The sequence below is a fragment of the Grammomys surdaster genome, unplaced genomic scaffold (assembly GCF_004785775.1).
Source record: "Grammomys surdaster isolate TR1022 unplaced genomic scaffold, NIH_TR_1.0 130, whole genome shotgun sequence".
NCBI classification, from domain to species: domain Eukaryota; kingdom Metazoa; phylum Chordata; class Mammalia; order Rodentia; family Muridae; genus Grammomys; species Grammomys surdaster.
This window is the reverse complement of record NW_021604588.1, coordinates 15,270,294-15,291,140: the sequence shown is the minus strand read 5'-3', so window position 1 is coordinate 15,291,140 and position 20,847 is coordinate 15,270,294. Positions and strand designations below refer to the sequence as shown.

The window sequence follows — 20,847 nt, the reverse complement described above, 5'->3', positions numbered from 1 at the left end:
CAATCACTTTTATAAAGTCTACAACATCTGACAGAACAGATCTGTGCAGCATAAATGCAGCATCTTTGTTAGGCCCTTGAACACTCCAAAATGGATACTGCACCTTAAGAGGGCTCCAAAGAAGTAGATTCACTATGTGTTCATAGCCACTGTGGCAAAAGTCAGTGTGGTTTTTGGTGTGTGGGGGGGCAACTCCTTATTTTTCTTGTTTAAACAATTTAACTGCCAAATAGGGTGCAGAACCACTGCATGTTTGCAGTTAAGGTTAGTTCCGGTTTAACTTTGTCGTCTTACAGCAATTAGTACAGCAACTGAGTGAAGTGGCAACTTAGGGTTCTTTGGAGATTCAGTTGTGTTGGATGGTGTTTTGCTGGGGCAAACACATGAAGGAGCGTTTTTCTGAAGTGGACACAGGTGAAAGACTAAGACAGACTCGTGAAGAAACAGTTTGCTGCAGCGGACACAGGAGAAAGGATGTTCTGCTAAAGCAAGCACGTGAAAGGACAGGTGATGAAGGATTCTTTGCTAACAACACATATGTATTGGTCTGCCTTACGTTTCATAGTTGAGCTGCATTTGTTTGGACTATATATAGAGAAACACACCAAAAGTCTTCTGGTGGTGTGCTGCAGTTTCTTGCCGCTTCCACAGACTCAAGCTGATTGGCAGAGTGATGTCAGCTGAGACAGGTACACGTACTGAGGCCAGACGTGTGCTGAGGCAAGGCACGTGGAGGACATGTGGTGCTTGGAGGTTATACATAGAACTTGACGGACAGTGATGGAGGCTGACCTAGGCTTACTTATAGAGCTAGCTGTACAATGCTGTTGGTCTCACATTTTCTCTGAGAGAGGCACAGAGGAGAATTTCTCCTGGCATCCCTCCCAAACTGGACTGCTAGTGTATCCATGAGGTGATTTTGAATGGCTGGAGCTGCCGCTGCTGACTGTGAACTGAACTGCTGATTTCCAGACAACGCAGATGGGAGGTGCTCCAAAGAACTTTCTAAACAGGTCCACTTCCCGCTTCCTTCCATTTCCACTACCTCTGGTGGGTGGTGGGCTAGAAGGAGATTAAAGTGTTTACAAGCCCTCATTAAAAAGAAGATTTGAAGCCAGGCAGTGGTGGCGCACGCCTTTAATTCCACCACTTGGGAGGTAGAGGCAGGCAGATTTCTGAGTTCGAGGCCAGTCTGGTCTACAGAGTGAGTTCCAGGACAGCCCGGGCTATAAAGAGAAACCCTGTCTCGAAAAACCAAAAAAAGAAAAAAAGAAAGAAGAAGAAGAAGAAGAAGATTTGAAAAAATTAAGTTACAACTGAGCCATCTCTCCAGTCACAAAATCTGCCATTTTGTACAATTAATATCTAATATAAAGATTATTACAAATGTGCGGCTTACGGAGAGCCCAGAGATCACCAGTCTGGCTGATAGCCAGGCAGCTTCAGGATCCTCCTGTCCCCACCTCCCTAGGGTGTGATGTGGTGTCGCATGTGTGCCATGATGCCCATGGCCTCACCCTATGAGGCAAGCACTGAGTGAGCTCTTTCCCCAGTTCTGAAGTCTGTTATTTTATGTAGTTAATATGTGCTATAATAATGTATAAAAAGTTTGCAGTTTAAGGAGACAGGAAATGCCCGTTACCCTGATTTAATCCTTAAAAGTTATTGCATGTATCACATTATACTTCATGAATATGTATAATTATATCAATTAAAGATTAAAGAGAAACTAAGAGAGTGTTCAGAAGGTAGGAGAACCAGTACTATTGAAGAAAGCAGAGCGTGTACAATCCAAGTGTTCCTTTCTAAGTGTGAATTATTCTGTAGGCATATTAGTCAACAGAGGGAGGAAAGGGAAATCACAATATATTCTTACACTTCGGGAAATTTTGTTGAACTCATTTAGTTGTTTGAGATCTTTCCAGACATCCCAGCTGGGTGTGGGCTGCTGTCTGGGTGTTGACCTGTGACACAGCGCGAGTGGGGGAGAAGCACAGTTCCCTGCGCAGTGCTGGGATGTGGGTTTGGAGGCAGTGTGCATGACTGTCAAGCTGCCTGCCTGATCCTACAGCAGGCAGATGCAGCAGAACCCACTGCATTGTGCTTTAAAGTCTTGGAAAGTGGACCAGCAGCAACTAGAGCTGAGCATGGTTTGATTTCTCTCATGTGAGGAGTGACCTCAAGCTACTTTCTAGGACTTAGTAGTTACTTGTGTTCTTTAAATGCTTCTCTATGAAACAGTTAGAAGTGAAGTCTAAAATCAAGACTTCTCAAGGAAGCTGTCAGTGGGTGAGGCTCTATTTCAAAGACACTAGCCGGGCTCAGGCACCAGCTGGAATGAACACCGGGTGGAGATGCTGCTGTTAGATCTCGTGCTAGATGTGCGCTTGCCCTCCAGAGCTGCTTTGGAAGAGCAGTTGGTTCAGTGTTTGCATTGTCTGTAGACACATGCCTTCCACTTTCCTTTTTTCTTGTAAAGAAGACACAGTTATTAGTGTTAAATGTTAAGTGAAGGGGTAAATAAAAAAATAATAAAAGAGTTGGCTAGGAGATAATCAGCTGTAGAAAATTTGCCCAACACCCATCAGGGAGGGATCTTGGGAAAGCTTTTATAAAATTGGAAGTTGAAATACCCCTCACCTTTTGTAATTCACACCTCTTATTTGATGCACCACAGATCCAATGGGATGGTTAGTTTTATTCCCAGATTTGTACTTGAGAGTGAGAGTGCTTTATTTTTTTTCAAGTACATATTAAACAAATAAAATGGGCAAGCTCTGCATACAGACCCGTGTGTTCTTCCCCAGGGTTACTCAGGCCCTCTGCAGGTGAACTAGATGCAATCCCTAGACTCTTCAGGGTGTTAAAAATGTCTTCTTCCCTACTTATAGTTAGTCTTTGTTGGCCGGATTAATATGTAAGTTTTCAGAAGGAACTTTTAAAAACTAAAAACTTTTAGGCATGCTTGTGTAAATGCTCAGTTGAACTTTTCAACTTCCAGAATCCAGAAATAAACATATATTACTATTTGCTTTAAAATGTACCAAAGGGATGTTAATTTTACCCTTTGAAGTTAGGATCAGAAAAAAACATTGCTATGACCTGTAAAATCTGTATATTGTTATTAGTGGACCATTTGCTTTCTCTGGTACATCTGCTTCCAGAAACAGGATGACACAGACACTGGAACCTACTTCCTGTTTCAGTATGCTGTGGCTTTCTCTTACTCCCTCAGAAAGGGCATAGGTAGGCTGACCAGATGGCTTAGTGGGTAAAGGTGCTTGTCACTAAGTCACTACTCGAGTTTAATCCCCAAGCCCCACATAGTGAAAATCTCCTGTGGGTTGATTCCTGCATGTTGTACTCTCACCCCTGCAGTGTACCTGTCCTGATGTGTTTATACACACATACAAACACATACATGCACACATACATACATACATACATATGTATATACATACACACTTATGTGTACACACATACATATGTGCATATACAATTTTTTTAATTAAAAAAAGAAAAGACACGCTCATTTGTCACTGTGGGACTAGGCAGCTCAGATCGCTCAGATCTAGAAATGTGATGAGCAGCCCTGAAAAACTCAATCTTTTAACAGTCTCAGGAGACACAGAGTCATTAAGAACAGAGTAACAAAGACTGAGTTCTTTCATTCACTCCTGAGAAAGCTCCAGTTACCTTGGGTGCTGCTTCTAAGTGGCTTTTCCCAGTTGTCCACGGTGACTATAGATGTTTTCAGCTTGGCAAGTGAGAGGCAGTAGACTTTAAGGGGTGGGTTCTAATGGCAAGTTTACAGTTCATTCTGAAAGGAGAACCCAGAAGGGGATGTGGGCCCTTTCCTTTCTTTTACTCCCTGGCCCTGGGGTGAGTGATTTTGTGTTTAACCACAGGCCCAACAGCAGTGGGACCAGTGGACCCATCGAACGTTGAAACCATTGCCAAATAAGTCCATTTTCTTTGTGTTCTTGGTCTCTGCTTGGTTTCTCAGATATTTGTTATAATGACAGGAAGCTAACGAAGTTGATTAAATCATCCTGTGTATTGTTAAAATGATGAACAGCTAACACAGAAGGGCAATTGCTTCCAATACTTAACAATTCTCTAAATTTATTTTTAAGATGTTGTCTGTGGGGGATGTGAATGTGTGTGTCTGCAATTGTACATGTACCATGTACCAGAGTATGTGTGTATATGTGCATGCATGTATTTGCATAGCTGCGTGTGTCATCTGCATTTTTGTACATGTCAGTGTGTGTGTGTGTGTGTGTGTGCACATGTGTCTATGCATGTACATGGGCCAGAGTGTGTGTAGGTCTGAGGAACTTTCAGTAATTTTTTTCTCTCCTTCTTCCCAGAGTTTCAGAGGTCCAAGATGGGTCTTCTGGCTTGCTAAGCCATCTTGCTGACCTCCAAAGTTAAAATTCTTCAATGAAAGTAAGAAGTGTGTTTTAATTCTACATAAGAATAAGGATTACTCTAGAAGTTTGTGGCTTGCACTTCTCCATATAAAAGGTCTGAGCCTGACTCTTGGTGCTGGTCTGACTCCTAGCAAAGCCAGCAGGGTGTGGCTGTCAGTTCCAAGGCATCACACTTGGCAGAGGAAGGAGTGAGGATCACATTGCCTAAGGTCCCACAGGGATGAGAGAGGGAGTGCATCGTGTTCCCTCCCTGAGGTTGAAGGCAGGTGGTGCTGACTGGGCGACCGGAAGGGAAGGAGACTGCAGAGCACTGGATAGAGCACTGAGGGGTCCTCGATGCTGACTGAGATGCTCAGCAAAGCAACAAAGCTCACGCCTTAACTCAGGAACAAAACAGAGCTTGCTGCTTTAATTTCTGTGGCTCCTCAGAGCTATTTTTATATCTTACTCCCCTGTTGTGTAAGGTACTAGCAATGACAGGCTTTGCAAAGTTCTAGTACTGACTAATACTCCTAATACTGTAGCATGAATCTTTCTTCTGGATGTATTGCTGTTTTGTTTTAAGACAAAAGTCATCTTGGCAATACCCTGTTGACAACTTAACTTGGCGCTTCAATGCAATGCCCTACCTAGGAAATACAGTACTTTTTTTTTGCTATCAGTAACTGTGTAAGGGCTGATGAGATGGTTCTGCAGGTAAAGGTGCCTGCTAGCAAACCTGATGGCCTGAGTTTGGTCTCCAGGACTCCACAGTTGAAGGAGAAAACCAACTCCCACACGTTGTTTTCTGCACCCCACAAGTCATAGCAGTGTGTGTGCGCACACACACACACACAGAGCTTAAAAAATTGTGTAAGCTTGTTTTTGTTGTTATTGCCTTGTACTCAAAAGTGTCTGAGGTGCCTCTCTTTTTTGGCACCTTGTCACAGTCACACTTTCCAACACTGCAGCTGGAGCAGTCACTGCTGAGTCCTTGGAAAAAATGTAAGTCTGACACTGTGGGTAGCTGTAGGCAGCTAGGACCTGCTGAGGGTTTAATATGGAGGCCTAGAGGGACCACTTCTGGTGACTGAGGTTATAACTGCCTCCCTTCAGGTGGACGCCACATTGAGATGTTTTTTGTTTCCGTGTTGTGATTTTGTTTTTCTTTTTGAGATAGGGTTGGGTGGGGTATTGCTTTCTTATACAAAGTAGGTTTTGAATTCTGAATTTATGTGATCCTGCTGCGTTAGTCTCCTCAGTAACTAGGAGACAGTCCATCACCAGGCCCGGCACCATTTCAGTGTTTTAAGTGGCTTTGCTGAGCTGACTGCTGCCCTGCAGCAGTTAAAAAGGATGTGAGGTCTTTTTAACTGTGAAGACTCAAGCCCGGTTGCCAGAGCAGTCCATTTACATCAGTGTTTGCTTTCAGCCAGGTCCACATTTTAAGTCTGACAACACTACCTTACCAGGATAGTTTGTGTTCTCTCATAGTCTTTAATTCTGACATAAATAAAATCCTTACTCCCTTTTTCATTTAATTATCCTTTTTACTTCTTATCTAACCTTATTTCTTATCTTTTTATCACCATTTCACAGAATTTTATCTCATAAACAAATTTCTGAAACAAGATTGAAGATGACTTTCACAACTTTGAACTGTTTGAACTTTTGAGTTGCTGATGTGATTGTTTTCAACATCTAAAGCAACTTCCTCCCCATTCGTGAGGTACCTGCCTCCACTGTCTCCAGCCTTAGAGTTTGTGTGGTTTCAGGTTCTTTCTTTGCCCAAAACATTATAACATACAAATGTACAGGAACATATGCTATAAATTATAAATACAAAGAAAGAAAGAAAAGAAAGAAAGAAAGAAAGAAAGAAAGAAAGAAAGAAAGAAAGAAAGAGAAAGAAAGAAAGAAAGAAAGAAAGAAGGGAAAAAAGAAAGAAAGAAGGGATTTGAGTTTTATATACTCTGTACAGTTTCATTTTATATCAAAGAATATGATGTATGTGTATTAGTCATGTATTCAGATGACACATAGTTTCCTATAATATCTAACGGTTAGAAGATTAACTTGCACACATCTTTACTTCATGCTGTGACGAAGGCAAGTGTAGCTTTCCTCATAAACACCCACTCCGACTTAAGGAAGATTTCTGTTTGTTGGACAGAATCCACACTCTGCGCACACTGCTTTCTTTCATTTATATTCAGTGGAAAGCTTCGTAACAAGATACAACTGAAACCCTTAAAAGAATGTTCTAATTAGATTAAAGTCAAGATATATTGTTCTTTATTTTAGCTGGAGATTTCCTGCCAGGAACTTCTATTGTACAAGTATACTGTCACATTTTGTAATCCTATATTGCAAACCAGCAATGTTCTGGAAGCTGCCCAGAGCTGTTAATATTAAGGTTCGTTTTGAAATCCTTGTGCGTCTCAAAATTATATTCTTAGGTCATCTGTCTGCAGTCTTGTGATTTTGTAATGCCTGAAATGCTTTGGATTTTTTGTTTTTTGGGTTTTTTTTGTTTGTTTGTTTTTTAAACATAAACCTATCAAACTGGAGGCTTCTCTCCTCTGAAATTTAACACTTTTTCATGACAAGAAAGCTCTCCTTGCAGACAAATGTGGAACTGTAATAAAATGACCTTGTATTAACGTTCACGTTTTAAAAGGCAGGGCTTATTTGATTTTTTCCTTTGTTGTTTTGAGAGAAGCTGGCATTGAGCTTTATGTGTAGTGGAGGATGAGCTTGAACTCCTGAGCCTGCTGCCTTCTCCTCTGCATACTCGAGGTTTTTAATAGTAATTTCTTTTGGTCGGGTTAAGGGAGATTAGAACTCCCATGTAGTCTACGGAAGTGTGTAGACTACTCCATCAGAGACCCACTGATGTACATGCCTTTTCTTCTAAAGTATATATTCCAGTTTCTGATCTCCTTAAGATGTTTGATAGCTTATCCGCTTATACTAAGTGAGTTTCTTTCTGGATAACCAAAATGCTTCTTGTAATATTGATAAGATATATATGATTTTCTAATTTTTAATCAAATTAAGCAAAGACTATATGAGCTAAACCCCAAGATTTCCTCCATTCATGAATTTTTGTGATGCTTTATCATAGAGATAAGATTTGCATCAATAAGATTAGCCAGAGATTAAATAGAAAGTCTACAGCCTAGTGCCTGTAATGGCTCACAGTGGAGAAAAGAAAAATTATTTTTTTGTTGTTTTTTTAAAAATATCTCTGTTAATGCCTAGGAAAATCCTATGACAAAAACAAGTGAGAGCTAAAAACCCATCTTGAGAATGAGCTTGCATATTATGTTTTGATCTGACAGCTACTGGTTCAGGGAAAAAGTGAGTAGCCATACATCTTTAGCATTCAGTAGTGCATTACTGCAGTCAGACTCAACATGAATTGATCTTGCCTGTTTCTTCACACAGCTATGCTGGGAATGGTTCCTAGGGCCTATATAAGTCAGCAGGAAAATAGATTTTGTATACTGAATTTTATTTGCAGACTATATTTCAATTCTACAGTCTGCATAGTAAGAATGTAATAAGTATCATAGTAACAAATTGTGAACTGCGACTAGTTCAGTCAACATTTGTAAAGCGTAAATATTAACATCGTATACAGTATAATGTGCCCTAAATACATTCCTCAGAGGCCTAAAGAGAATAGAGCCTTTGCCTTTAAATGTAGATTAAGAAGGCAGGAGATATAAATGACTGATTTTCTTTAAAAAAATAAAAGGTTTAAAATTGGCATATGATAAGTGGTGTAATAGAGCTCTCAGTGTCACGTGACAGAGCAGGACTTCAGGATCTCTGCTTCAGGCAATCAGAGAGGGCTTCATGGAAGATCTGTGGTTGTCCATATGCTTTACAAAGAAAGGGATTGTGGGAAGTTGGAAATGTAACGGAAGGGCATTGGCGGTAGAAGGCATAGTGTAAGGACAGAGGATGTGTGCAGACTTGCTTGTTGTGAAGCAGGTTCCACTGTGACCCGACCAGGTGTCTCTTCTGCTGGAGATTAAATCCAGGGCCTCCAGCACACCAGGGAAATGCACTAACAGTGAGCCACACGGTCAGCACAAGAAGGAAAGAAAGTCTATTTTGGAGGGCATCTGCCAGGGAGGGAGGGAGAGAGTACCTTAATAAGGAAGGATCTTGCCTTCCAGCTAAAATGACTAAACTACGTTGGCACAGCGATCCTTAGCATGTTCTGAAGGAGGGCTGTCTGATCGGCTTTGCCTCTTCTGCTGGTGAGTATATAGAAACGCTGTGTCGGTTAGGTTGGAAAAAGTACAAACTGTGCATGAATCACACTGATTAGGCCCTGGTGATTGATTATCCAAGGGAAACTTAAACCAAGGTGACTGAGGGAGTAGGAGTGAAGAAGGGTGGGGGGCAGTGGCTGGGGAGGGAGTAAAAAGGTTGTAGATAGTTAAGGTCGAAGATGGCTCCACTGTACCTCAGGGTGCAGCATAGATCTAGTGGGCCACAAATAACTATGAAAGTTGGATTTGTGGGTTTAAGTGACTGAGAGAGTGGATCAGAAAACTCTGCTCTGGTAAGATGATGCAGCACTTGGGAGCACAGGCTGCTTTTCCAGGGGACTCAAGTTCAAATCCCAGCATTTCCATGGTGGCTCATAACTGTAACCCCAGTTTCACAGGATATGATGCTCTTTTCTGGCCTCTGGTTACTTGGGTCCTGAGTGTCTTCAGACAACCACAACTGCCTCACGTTCTCTAGAACACGTCCCTTATCACCTGCAGTGCCTGATCCCCTTTTCTAACATAACTATGTTATTTTGGGTACCCCCAAAAGCACATGCCGCACGGGCTATTTCAGTTTCATTTAAAATGGTACAAAACTCTTAAAATTTGTATTAAAAAGGATAGGGAAACTCAACAAGTTCTTTGATGCTGACAGTTTATGTTTTAGATTGTTGACTTTGACCAGCTGGAAGGACACACAAATGAAATGTTATTAGACAACAGACGCTGCAGACTAAAACTTAGAGCACAAGTTGGTAGCGAGAATAAAGACAACTGTCAGTCACTGCCCAGGGTTTAGAGTAAGGCACTGCTGAGGCTTGGCCAAGGACGCGCAGCAGAGAGTACTGGGGACTGTGTAAGGAGGGAAGAGAGCTCTGAGGTGCCAGTAAGAAACGCTAACAAAATTGAATATTGAAAAAGGAGCGCTGAAGCGTGCTGTGCCCTTGTGGGAGAGGAGTACAGGCTGAGGCCTGGGTAGGATGTGGCAGTTGAGAGACAGAAGCAAGTCTGCTAAGTAGCCCAACGCCAACAGGCCAAAGACCGGGGCTTCTGAAGTAGAAGAAAGCTCAGCAGTCTTTGTGAGTGATGGATTTGCCGAGGAAGGAACAAAAAAGATACACTTGAGGGGGAAGTGGGGAAAGCCATGTGGCTGCAGGTGCTGGGGCTGCTTGCAGTCTTTGTGTGCTCTGGTGGCAGTGGTGTCTGCCCCTCCAGCTCCATGGCTGTGAGTCAGGGGTTGCTGAACATTCAGAGGGCACTGAGTCCAATTTCTTTACATGTAAATTAATAGCCCATGTAGTGTGTGGCTACCTTTGGGGATACCCAAAATAACATAATTATGTTAGGAAAGAGGGCCAGACACTGCAATTGATAGGGACAAACTCAACAAGACATCTGAGGCAGTTGTGGTAGTGTTAAAGAAACTCAGGCTTCAAGCTTCCTTTTCTTGTATAAAAGTCCACAATATCAGTTGCCAGGAAGGTTCCAGGAGGGAGCTTGGAGGACCCTTGTGGATTTCAGTGGAGGATCTAGCAGAGGGGAATTGTGGCAACACAGAGAGCCTTCTCCCCTGCCCCTACAAAGGAGACTGTGACTTTTAGGTGGCTTTCTCTTTCTGGAGGCTGTTTTCACTAACATCCCCAAACCTGGGATTTGGAGAACAGGCTTGGGAGAGGTTTTGCAGTGTGAGGGTTCAGTAAATCAATACTGAGCAAGTGAGGATGGCCAGGGGCATCGTGGATTAGAGCTGGAGGCTGGGGAGATGAAGAGCACATTCTTCAGCTGTCAGACTGTGGGAGATAAAGGCATGCAGCTTTAGTTGTGAGAATTACAGATCTGGAGATAGGATTTCCAGCAGGAAATGGGGTAAGGAGATTAACAGACGACAGCTGTCAGAGAAGAAGGCACGGAAGATTGATGCGCATTTCCAAGCATGCAGGACCCACGACTGCTCTGGTACAGTTTACCTACATTCTGCCTTTGTTCCCAAATGCTAACATAATTTGGAATATAATGTTAAATGGTAAAACTGGGATTTATTTTATCTTCTTGTACTGGCCTCAAATTGATCAGAACTGAATTTCAGTGCCTGTGAGATCACCTTTTCTAACACTTACATTTTTTAGATGGAGACTGTAGCATCTGGATTAAGTGACAGCTCATAGGTTATGAGCTGAGAAGCCGAGTGAGTTTCCAGCTCCTTAGGGACCAACTTTTGAACTGTAGTGCGGCTTGAGCAACCATGGGTTCTGGTCTGAGAACTGAAGTAGGTGTCTAAAGATCTGCGCACCCTGAAACCCAGCCCAGAGTGATGTCTGTAGCTTTGCTGGCATTTCCCTTTCTAAATTTATACTTAAAAATTCCTAAACTATTGACTTGACCAAACTGAAAAACACCTTCCTGGGACATTGCCCTGTCTTCCTCTGGGCTTACTCATGCTTTGTGACATTCATCACTAGGACATCAGTGGTGGCAAGTATCACATGACAAACCTGTGCTCTGGGTTCACTACCCTTGGAAAGGGGCACGGCAGTGAGCAGCTCTTTTCTCACTTTGTAAAAAGTACCGAGCAGGCCTCTCCTGTCACCCTAACTTCACAGAGATGACATAGACCAGATTATATGAGAAAAAAGTAAGACATTTTTCATAGAGGATCTCTCAGTGTCCTTTTTGCCCTGAATGATGTTAAGAAACCTGAAGGGCTTGAGATTCGCCATGTTTGTTCTTTTTTTTTTTTTTTTTGGTTTTTCGAGACAGGGTTTCTCTGTGTAGCCCTGGCTGTCCTGGAACTCACTCTGTAGACCAGGCTGGCCTCGAACTCAGAAATCCGCCTGCCTCTGCCTCCCAAGTGCTGGGATTAAAGGCGTGCGCCACCACCGCCCGGCTCGCCATGTTTGTTCTTTATGTGATAGTGTTGTATGCTGTGTGGCAAAGGCTCTTTGATCTGCCTGTTTGCACAACACCCTAAATTTTAAGGCATCAAATAGAAGTTAGCAGCTGGTACAAATGCAAATGAAGACGTGCAGGTTTGGGAGCTGGAGAGGTAGGACTTTGGGGTCTGCAGCACACTATGATGGCTTTAAGGAGTTTGAAGCCATGTACAGAATCAGTTCTAAAAATGTTCATATTTTGTGAGGAGAAGCACAATGAAATGCGATTGGTCATTTTACTAAACTAAACGAAAGTATTGTTGAGGTGACCAGAGAGTGTTAAAACTACCTTCATTTTAGGGGAGCAGATACAGGGATACAAAGTAAATTAATTAGTTAATTAAAATATATCTTCATTTTTAATTAGTTAATATAGTTTTCTTGAGGATTTTTAGATGTTACAGTATCATCAGACTTTGATGCTAGAGACTAATATTTTTGCTTAGCAAAGTACTTCTTTTCCTTCCTCCCTTTGCCTTCCTTCCCAGCCTAGCTCCCATCCCCAGGATGACTGTATTCTAGGTAAATTTCGGAGATGTAGAGGTGAAAAAGTACCTTTAGGAGCCTGGGATTGTCTCTAATTCAGTGCTTCCTAAAATGTGGGTCTGACTACCAGTCCAGACTTCTAGAAAATCAAGGTTTCCAGTGTACCTCCAACCCTTATCCCTGCCCAAGACCTTCAGCATCAGAATGCAGGTGACACGACGCAGTAACAAGTGTCTCCACCTCGCTCTGGGAGTCCTGGTGCACACTCCAGTGCATACAGCCACTGGCTGCATGGCGAGAATCTTTTTTTTTTTTTTTTTTTTTTTTTTTGGTTTTTCGAGACAGGGTTTCTCTGTATAGCCCTGGCTGTCCTGGAACTCACTCTGTAGACCAGGCTGGCCTCGAACTCAGAAATCCGCCTGCCTCTGCCTCCCAAGTGCTGGGATTAAAGGCGTGCGCCACCACCGCCCGGCTGCATGGCGAGAATCTTATACCTATTTTTTTTAAATTGAGACATAAGTAACATACCAAAGATTTCACTGCTTCTAAGTGTCTGGTTGAGTGGATTTTCACCACATTGTGGAACTGTTTAATTCTGAAACATTTCATCACCCAGAAGGAAGCTCTATACCTATCGGCAGCAGGTTCCCCCTCCTAGCTCCGACCTCCAGCCCAGAGCAGCCGTTACCTCACTTTTTGTCTTCATGGTTTGCCTACTCTTAATGTTTTACATAAATAAAGTCATGGGATTTGCAGTCTTGTGCTTCTGGTTTTCCCTTAACCAAGGTCTGAAGGTTGACTCATGAGGTAGCATGCATCCTCTGTTTTCATGGCGGACTTGTATTGTGTTGTAGAGATACGTTGGCAACACGCTTACCATCATTTGAAGGACATGCAGCTTGTTTGTACGTTGGTGCTCTAAGTGTTCATGTCCGTGTTTTGCAGGAGCTTGTCTTTAGTTCTTTAGTTACATTGAGTCAGTTATCATTTATTTGATAGATAAGTCCAGAAAGCCACCAGAAACAAGTGAGCAGTAAATCACCCAGAAATTCAGGAATGTATTCCTGTGAACCCGTGTTTACAGCATTCTCATCAGATAATTTATATAAACCTGGCTTTATGAGTTTCTTCTTGAGATAGCTCCCCTGATGTAGATTCTGGGCTCCTTAACAGCAGTGTTCATGTCTAACAGCAATGTAACTGAAAGTGTTTATTTCACACACACATTTTTCTCTGATTTGTGTGTCTCAGCTTTCTTGCACTTGAGAGCACCAGGCAGCCCTTTAGCAGTGGCCTTAAATAGTGAGATCACCAACAGTGAAAAATGTAGTTTTCAGGGAGCTGCCAGAGACGGACCTGTTTGTTCGTGTGTGTGTGTGTGTGTGTGTGTGTGTGTGTGTGTGTGTATGCATGCACATACATATGAATGACAGCAAACAGAAGCAAGCACTTCCTCCTGTCTGTCTCTACTGGGGTGTCAGAGTCCCCGTCTTTGCAGGAGCATGGCTCAGTGTCTGTGAAAATACCACAAAGATTATTTGGGGAGCTATAAGTAACTTATATCTCATAGGCAGAGTCTCACAGTATGACCCCAGAAGAGATGTATTTGATGCCAGGCATCAGTTGCCCCTGGACATCCTGGGTTGTGTGGTGACTGATTTTGGTTGTTCATGGAGTCCATTACCCCTTTATAGTCCCAAAAGCAGTACAAAAGCATTCTTGTCTCTTCTGCTTTTGACAGTGTTTGGAATTTTTCTTTCTCTGTTTTGACCATCTTTGAGGATATGAAAAAATATCCATTTCATTGTAGTTTTAATTTTTATTTCCTTAAATCACTAATTAGTATTAGCCACTTGAATGTCTTGGGAGACACCTTTTCAAAAACTTGGCCTTTTGAAGTGGATTCTCTCTTTATGGATGACTTATCGTTTTGGTTGGTTTGTTTGTTTATAAACATATGTCTGATAGTTGAGACTTAGGTGTATAATTTGAGAACTTTCCCTCATTCTGTATTTTTAATTTTTTGGTTTTTTTTTTACTCTTTTGAGAGAATCCTTTCATGCATGAAACATTGTTTAGATGAAGCCCAATTTCACCTGTTCCTCTTTTGTTCCTGCTTTGGAACCCTGAATATCTACTCTTCACATAAATAACTAATCAGCATGTCCCTACAGAAAACTGCTCATACATTTTAATTATTAAAGACATGAAATGGAGTTCATGGTTTCAATAAATTGACACTTGCTTTCTAAAAGGTTATCTTTTATAAATACATGGTATGTATTTGCAGGGATTTATAAAGATTTATATAGAATTTTACACTGGCATCATTATGGCCATCTGTTTATAAAAAGCAAATCCGTTTAGCCAACTACTATTTTTGTTTGGGAAAATTGGGAGAAATTAAAACTTATCACTGTGTCTGCTAATACTTCTTTCTTAAAAGAAGAGGGGGAGGATGAGGAAGAAGAGAAAGACTGCCTCTCTTACAACTGTGAACTTTCTCCTTTGAGAACAGGATCTCAAGAGCCAATTGTGAAAGAACACAAGACCCAAACTTGGAAATAAACAGGCATTGGTGTTTATTTGTGTTAGTTTAGATATAGTAGCCAATGTGTCAGAAAACTGAGTCTGTGGCTCTTAAACTAGGCTGAGCAAGCAAACATTATCAGCCAACATGGCTTTAATCTACTAAGTAACTTCAAATCCAGAAGATCAAAGGACGTTATAACTAAAAACAGCCCTTATTGTAATTTCCCTGTAGAAGCAGGAAAAGGCTAGAAATGACATGTCACCTTCATATCCTGACTGGCTGACCTCAGTGCTCAGATCAAGTCCCTCTGTGTACCAGCTGTTGCCATTATTAAGACTTTGCCCCAAGGGGTTAAGTAGGAGAAAAACTCTCCCTCCTATCCCAGAGCAAACAGAGAAGTCCCAGCCCCTTACTTGCCCATTCAAAGCCTCTGCTTGTGCCTGTCATTCACTCCCCCACCCGTGCCGCTCCTGCCAGCTCCTGCTTTCTGTTGTGCTCAGTTCCTGCAGCCTGCTCAGCCCAGGCTCTGGCTACCCTCAGCTTTTGCAGACCAAACTGTGCCGAAAAGTTTCTTCTTTTAACAGAAAGGTAGTATCATTATTTCTGCTTCTCTAGGTGGGTGTTTGTTGTTTTAGAGGAATTTGTTTTTAAATCGAACTTATTTTCTAAGACAATTTAAAAATATGGTTTACTTTTTTTTCAAGGTAAATGCTGAACAGAGTTTTAATACTTTACAAATCTTGCGGCATCCATTTGAATTTGTAATGTGGTGCAGGACAGGAGGGTCTGCTGTGTCTAAGTTTGTTAAAATGTGCTTTCTTTGTGGAGTTGGAAGGAAACCTAAGATTTAAAGTGAAGTGTATTGTTTCATACCTTCTCTGCCTGAATTGGAGAAAATACTGAAAGTGTGCCTCTACTGTGGCCATCAATAAAAAGATAGGTAAGGACTCCAGGAGTCAATTTGCTCACATCTGCCAATTAAGTGTTTTATAAAAGTAAATTAGTCTTTGAGCCCGTGAAGAGAGCAGCTGGGTAGAGACGCCTCCGCAAGGTCTGATCTGCAGCACCGGGTTCAGTTTTACCCCAGGTCATTTCCGAGGTTCAGTTCCACGTGCTCCTTTTAGCTGCATCTGAGCTAATTAAATGTCATGCCTTGTGTGTACTTTAATTGTCGCAGTGATGGCTACATTAGGATTGGATTTACTGCTGAAAGTCTTGTTAGTAGCAAAATAGATTTTGCTATTCTGACTTTTGTTTAAAGTAAGAATGGGTAATTTATATGTAATGGTAAAAAAAGAAAAAAAGTTCAGACTGGCCTTAATTCATAAAGTATGTTTCTGTGCAGTAACGAAAGCCTACATCTCTCATTCTGGTTGAGAGTGAGCAGATGTGCCTTTCAGCAGGGATAGTGCACTACTTGCAGAGCACACTTTGATTTGCTAAGTAAGAGCTGTCTTTAACTGAAGTGTTCATGTATGTGGACCTGGATGAAGTATGTTTCTTTTCACTCAGAAGAGGATGATTTCAGACTGGGACTTGAGTTTCTAGTGACTGGGCAGCCACCAGACCAGGAGGAAGCTCTGGACCAGTGGGCAGCAGGCTTACTCCTTGTGTACTGTTAACTCATAATGGCAAGTTCTGCTTTTAGTGTGTTAAGACGAACAGTTGTCTTGCTTATCTGTTCTTCAGTTTTGCCTTTCTGATTGGTGATGGTCAGATGTTGAGTATTAGATGGTTTAAGGAATGACACTTCATGTGGAATGCCTTATGTTTTATGTACCTTACATTGTAGACCTGAAATTAAGAACTATGACCATAAACTACTTGCAGTAATTATAGAAAATATTTAACGTCTGAAATACTGTTCTACAGTGCAGTTTAAGAAACACATTAGTCTTGTGTCAACTTGGAACATGGTCTGTAGAAAACAGACTCCTCTAACCTTTAGCTGTAATCTCCTGTCTGTGTAGCTTACAGTGAACCAATTACTCTTTTTGGTAACTCTTGAGAAATATCCTTTTCTATGGTTGTTATTCCCTGTTCTCCTTCTGTCTTAACTGACCTGAATCCTGGGGTTGGATCTGAGCATTCTCACAGTATGACCTTTAAAACATAAATACATGTGTTAGACAGCCTGAGCATACACTGAACACTGTCTCTTTTTAAAACATTGTAATTAGTGATCATATCCCAACACAGGAGATAAAATTAAGATAAGATCCAAGACAGTGAAATGCTTGTGCTATGGAAAGGGTACATGCATAATATAATTCAATACACACACACACACACACACACACACACACACACACACACACGCTAGCTTTGAGAAATAGATGGGTTGTTCTCTTTACCTTACTTTTCATTTTCACATTTAGTCACTGCTAAATAGAATCATTTAATACTACCCTTCATATTTAAGTTATAAGAAAACTCACAAGGAGCATAGTAGGTGCTTCTCATATGGATTGCTAAATAGATACTTACCTATTTAACTTAAAAATATGTGTTAACTACTTTTTGCAAGCAGTCTCAAGTCAACAGTTACTGTACTGTTAGATACTGTTACTGTACAAGAAAGCATGTATCAGAATGCAGGAGCATTTGTGTTGATAATTTAAGTATGGAATAGAAAGATATTTATGAAAATTATACCCTGGCTTTACTAAAAATAAATACATGGATCAAATTGAAAAGGGAACAAAGCCTTTATGAAGTCACTGTTTTCAGAACCAGTTTTCAGTGTCCTTTCCTAAAGGGATGCCCTTGACAATGCTTCCTACAAATACCTGAGTGATGTTTCCCAAGTTGCTCAGTAAACTAAAAGATCCTCTTGAGACCTTTTGGGCCAGACTCTGCAGGGAAGGACCCATTTAGGACTAAGCCCTGGGAACTTCATTTCCTACTACTTAAAGTTCACAGATCAGTAGGGGGTGGGAGCCTGGTACAGACACTTTGCATTTGTCTGGAGGACTTTCCCTAATTCTCAGTAAACTCATTACCATTTAAATCACATAGTTTTAAATGCTTTCTGGCAAGCAATCCCAGTTTTTGATGAAATGAGAAAATTTTAAAAATTCTTCACATACTTGAGTGAGGTAGTAAGTGAAAAACAGTTTTTCTTCTTGGCTTACCTCAGTGATGAGTATTTCCTCTGAGCTGATAAAGTTTGAGGGATTGCAGTGTTTGAAGTGTTAAACATCAATGTGGTGTCTCTAGATGGCTCAGTAACATGATCCTGTGTGACCAAGAAGAGCTGGAACAGAGGGGAGAGGGTGCCTTGTTGCAAGTTGAGTTTCCTTGAGAAAGAGTATGTTCAGATGACCTAAAGACAAGGACTGTTACATCCCGCAGCTCCTGCTTATGCCAGGATACTTTGTAACTCTTACTTGGTGGGGACATGAAGCTGGGAAGCAGCCTGGCATCTGGAGGCTGTGTGACACGGAACGTTAGGATGCTCAGAGTGTAACCAGAGTCTTTCTCCTTTCTAGGTGTGGACTTTGGGTAACATGTTCTTCTGTTGGAGGAGCTGGAGATGTCACTTTAGACACTAACCAGTGGTTGGAGATGTACTTTTCTTGAGGGTTAAATAAACTCATTAGTCAAAGTAGCTATTTCCTAAACTGCCTTCAGAAGAGCCACGAGTCACTGGGTCTATGTGACAGGTTGTTTCAGTAATTGTTCAGTTGTTTCTCATTTCCACTGATGTCTTAGTAAGGCTGCTTCTGTACCATGTCCTTACTTCCACCCTTCCAATGCAAGAACTGTCCCCAAGGAAACAAGTGGCGATGGTGCAGATGTTACAAAAATAAAGTGCGTGCCGCTCCATCCTTAAATGTGCAGTACTGCTTGCATTTCCTCAAGTATTTTCTGAAGGTTGAGTATTTTGAGTGACAGTTGTTGGATCCTTTTAAAAACTGATGAACATCGATTATATATACTATGAATTGCTGCCTTGGCTGCAAATTAGAATCACTTGAGAGCTTAAAAAAAACCTGGTGGCTATACAATTATAGTATGAGTGAAATTAGAACTGCTGGCCAGGGGTCTGTTTCTGTAATTAAACAATATACATTACTAAAGTGATTCTGATGTGTAGCCAAGGTGGAGACTATTGTAACAGACTGACAGACTATTGTAACAGACTTACAGTTTTCTTGTACTCACTATATTTCCATTAAGACTTGTGATCTAAATGTGGACCATGCCTTGAGTGGAAGTTAGGAAACCACTTGGTCCTTCTTTTTCATAGCCACTGTTTGACTTATCTGAGTTAGAAAGCTTCTTTTGCTTTATTTTATATAATTTTGGCTATATGGATTAGCACCGTACTCCAGATTTACAGTAAACTAATAATTCAGCTTAATAGAATTTAACCACAGCTGAACTACAGACTCAAAGATATCAAGTGTCATCTCTGTCACATACACCATGAGCTTGAGAGGGTAAAGGTATGACGTGATCATTTCTGTGTCTCTCCAAGAACTGCAGTATGTAATAGAACTCGTGTATGTAAGTATGTAGTTAGGGAGGTAGGTGTTCATGCTAAGAAAGATACCAGCCTAATTAGCATCCTTTGTCTCAGATTGTAAACTAGAAACTATTTTTACACTCCTGTCTCTTCCTGTGTACCTGATACCAAAGGCACATTGGACATAAACAGTGAAAGAACCGGGCCAGTATTTCTGTAAACCTGGCATTCCCTTCTCAGCTTTCTCCTGCATGTATATGCCCATGCCTGGAGAACCCATGCATCTGAGATAACTGAATCCAGTCTTTACGTGGCTTGCTCTGCTACCGTCTCCCTGAGGTTCTCCAGCTTTTCTCGTGCTGTTGTAACTGTGGATAAAGTCTGGCCCTTCTTCTCCCATATCATTAAGCTTTTATACATCCTATCAATACTTTTGTATAAAGATATGTAGGTTTATCTTCTTTGATGTGTTTAATAATACATATTACATGTATAATCATATTCAAAGAGGTTGTATAATGGTAAAATGCTTTGTACATTTCATTTTCAAAGGTGAATTCTCATTGAAAAAGGATTTATTGAGGAGGTGCTTTACACTCTACTTTTTGGTGTTTTTTGGAAAATTTACATTAGATTTGTTCTGAAGCTGTTCATTTTTGACAAACAAAATGTAACAGGTTTCACATGAAGAAAAAAAAAGAAAGAAAGAAAAAGGATCCTAATCCTTTCAGAACTCCTGCATCTAAATCGGTTTGCCTTTTCATGGTGAGAAGCCCATTGCTGGCAAAGAGGCTCTTAGGGGATGTCTCTGGAGTAGGTAGGTGGCTGTGAGCTGACACTGAAAGCATGGGATGCTGGGAAACCAGCTTTAAATTTGCTTCAGCTTATGCTTATGGAGAACAACAGCAATGGTCCTTACTTTTATATGGTTCTTGGCAACAAATGTTTGTAAGTGCTTAAGTGGAGATGTTTATAAACATTCTTACTGAAAAAGTTTAATGGCAGAACATTTATGAACTAAAAAAATCATTAATTTGTCTCAGAAGGTAAGAAGACCCGTCTATCTACAACTGGGTCCTTACATTTCTGACTAAACCAGTTGGGCTTTGTGTCACACTGGAATTACATTATTTCAAAATTATCTGAATAGTAGGTAAGAACACTGATGAGTCAGTTGGTGTAGTGGTGGCCGGGTAACACCCTCTAATTCAGTGAGATGCGTCTCTGATATCCCTGAAAGCTGGATTGTAACTTTTCCAACTATCTTGGGAAATACTGAATTTAGAGGCTTTTTAATGTGGGTCTTCAGACAGAATTTTATGTCAGTTGTCTCTGGAGAACCTATAAATAGTGGTCGAACTTGACATTTCCCTGGATCCCTCTTGAGGTAGTTAAGAGCCTTCCTCTTAGAGTCTCGGTGTGGATTTACTCCCAGGCATGTGATTTGGATGCAGCTTTAATATTGTTGACCCTTAGTTTTCTCTCTAATGAGTTCAACTGTCCTCATAGAGGAATTTTGAGAAAGTGATTCACACAGAAAGATGACTTTTAAAAAAAACATACTTGTGCTTTATGAGGAAATCTCCTGGAGACAAAGCCTGGCTACCTTCCTTGTAGACCTCCCTACCTGAGCAGGCACTGTTTCTCACAGTGTTCAGAGGGTACCGAGGACTAAGAGCAACAAGGTGCTGCCGACCAAGGCAAGAGCAATCCGTGTCAG

The 20,847-nt window shown here is 41.2% G+C and overlaps 1 protein-coding gene across 3 annotated transcripts in view; it reads left to right on the top strand.

Moving 5' to 3' along the window:
* Disp1 (dispatched RND transporter family member 1) overlaps window positions 1–20,847 on the top strand; it is a 150,108-nt gene that overhangs the window by 66,545 nt on the left and 62,716 nt on the right. The window contains exon 1 of one of the 3 annotated variants that reach the window (XM_028760326.1): window positions 15,082–15,244. The exons of the other annotated variants lie outside the window; for them this stretch is intronic. The gene's annotated coding sequence lies outside the window, so the exon portion shown is untranslated. Of the gene's footprint in view, window positions 1–15,081; window positions 15,245–20,847 lie in introns of those variants that run through there. 3 annotated transcript variants of the gene reach the window in all.